The sequence below is a fragment of the Papio anubis genome, unplaced genomic scaffold, assembly GCF_008728515.1.
Source record: "Papio anubis isolate 15944 unplaced genomic scaffold, Panubis1.0 scaffold3845, whole genome shotgun sequence".
In the NCBI taxonomy this organism is placed as follows: domain Eukaryota; kingdom Metazoa; phylum Chordata; class Mammalia; order Primates; family Cercopithecidae; genus Papio; species Papio anubis.
Genome location: NW_022164002.1, coordinates 1 through 2,424, shown reverse-complemented (window position 1 = coordinate 2,424; position 2,424 = coordinate 1). Strand labels below are relative to the sequence as shown.

Here is a 2,424-nt window from a genome sequence, read left to right as displayed (position 1 = left end):
AAGAGACTGGTGCGAGTGGAGATGAGTGAGCTGGGCTGAGGCTGGTGGGATGAGGCCAGAATGGCCAGAAGGGCCCTGTGATGAGGGGCTGATAGGAAATGGTGAGAGGAAGGGAAGAGGCTGGAGTGTCTCTGGGAAGTGGTGTTGAGGATGTGCTCTAATTCCCATTTGAAAGGTTCACTCTGCCTGTTGTGTGGGTGATGGACAGCGGTGTGAGAGGCCACAGGCAGCCCAGCTGGAAGGCCCTTCTGGTTTACTATCCTACAGAGGATGGCTCTGGGGAGGAAGCAGTAGAGGAGCGTGAAGTGATTGGATTTGGGGTTAATACATTTTTCAGATGGTCTTAGCAGTTATTTAATAGAGAACCACACATTTATTTACCGATCTTCATTCCACAATTGATTCCAGGTAGCTTACTGCAATAAACCTAATTAATAAATATACATGAATTATTTAAAAACCAACAGTTAGGAAAAGATAGACTTAAAATATTAAAGCGGTGGTAAAGATAGAACATTGCTAGGCAAGAAGGAACCGCTGAAACATTTGCTGAAATGGAGTTGACTGTTTACCTAGCCATGGATTTGTTGGCTCACAATTTTATTGCATCAGGGAGCCACAGAGAGGGGTAACAGTGCAGGTCACCTGGCCCTTGCTTCCTGTTTCAGGAATATTTTCTTGTTTTACACTTAAAGTTAAAGCAAATTATGTAACTGTAATTTGTTCAAAAATGAAGTCAACACCTAAAAAGTCAGACAGTGGATGTACAAACCCCAGGGGTCTAAGGACAGTCTACATTTCTCCCCCAAAATATCCACACCCTGCACTATTGAATGGAGAGGGTCCTTTCCAGGGGCCCTAAGATGCAGGGGCGATTGGGCTAGAGGTGACCTTCTTTATGCCTGCAGTTTCCTTAACACCTGACAGCCAACTTCAGTGATCTCACCTGAGCTAGGAATTTATTTTTTTTTTTATTTATTTGATATTGGTTCTATTTGAGCCATTGTGCAGGCTTAAAAGTGTGACATGGAAATTTTGCTATAATTTTTTTTCTTTGATGGAATTTGACATGCACGGTGGCTCTGGCTTCCCTGTCGGTCCCAGGAGAGAATGGAGTGTCCTGCACTTTTTTTTCAAGATCCTTGTGTGTAAGAGGGATCAGGAGACTTGGAGTCAGGGGCCCCTCCAATCTCACCCTCCTCTCTAATGCTTTCCAGTGTGGGGGCCTTGGCTCTCTGCACATCTGATTAATATAATTGTCCCAGCTCCTGAAATAAAAGCACAGGTGCACATAACACTGACTCCTGCGTGCAGTGCCAAGGTGGGGAGGTTTCCTGGATGCCAAGTTTAGCACTTTGACTCCCATTCACACACACACACACACACACACACACGTACACACTCTCTCACAGACACACACGCTAACTCATACACACAGGCACACACAGTCGCACACACATTCACACACATATTTAGACACAGATTCACACACACGGGCACACACACACAGGCACACACTCATACAGCCTGAAGGAGCGTTGTGGGATGTGCTGACTCAGGGGCGGAGTAACAGGAATGTCTCAGGTCCCTCTTGGTGGCCTTTGTCTCTTTTCCCTGGAAGTGGAGGAGTCTGTACTCCATGAGGGGAAGTCCTCTGAAGAAAGCGGGAGATACTCAGGAGCGGGGTCCAGAGATGGACAGGGATGGGAAAGTGGAGACAAAGTGGAGGGGGCGGGGCAAGAAGAGAGCACGCGAGGAATGGGGAGGGGGAGGACCTTCTAGCGGTCAGAAATGTCACACGCAGAATTCGGTTCTTGGTTTTTGTGTTTTACTAAGATGGATTTAGTAAACCAGCCGGAGTGCGAGATACGGAGTCTACATTGCAAAGGACAAGTCTTAGTCTCCTCCTAGTTTGAACTCATCAGGAGTAGCTGGGAGAAGGGTGCCAGAAGCCTTGTGTGGGGCGCGCAACGCCCCTTTGCAGCGACCCCATTCTCTGCACCCCACGGACCTCCCCTTCAGGGACCATGCTGGTCCCCTCCAATCCAACTGGAAGGAAAGGAAGGAGAAGTCTGAAGGCTTTGGATCCTTCCTAGCGCGCCTTTTTCTCTGCCACTTATTCCCAGAGTGTCCTTGCCTCCGCTCCGCTACCCCAACCTCACTATGACAAAGCACATCCTGCGCCCTCGGGCCAGAAATCCTCCTTTGGCCTCTGACTCACTGGTGCCATTTCACTGTGTCCTGTCCTTCCGGCCATTGTCACTGGGTGAAGCCCCAGAGAGCTTGGAGCCCAAGAGAGCTGGATTCTTAGAGCTTGGCTGTCCACACAAACATTCTTGAGATTTCTTCAGATCCGAAAGTCAGCCTGAGTTTTTACACTTGCTTCGAAAGGCTTTGGCCCTTGGAAAAAGGAAATCAACACTC

The 2,424-nt window shown here is 48.4% G+C and overlaps 1 long non-coding RNA gene across 1 annotated transcript; it reads right to left on the bottom strand.

Annotated features, from left to right (window-relative positions):
- Window positions 1-1,809: 1,809 nt before the first annotated feature.
- LOC116273135 lies at window positions 1,810-2,418 on the bottom strand. Its single transcript, XR_004181602.1, has 2 exons — window positions 2,222-2,418; window positions 1,810-2,049 (listed from the first exon to the last, which is right to left on the bottom strand). It is a non-coding gene; the product is annotated as an uncharacterized LOC116273135 (long non-coding RNA).
- Between the last annotated feature and the right edge of the window lie 6 nt (window positions 2,419-2,424).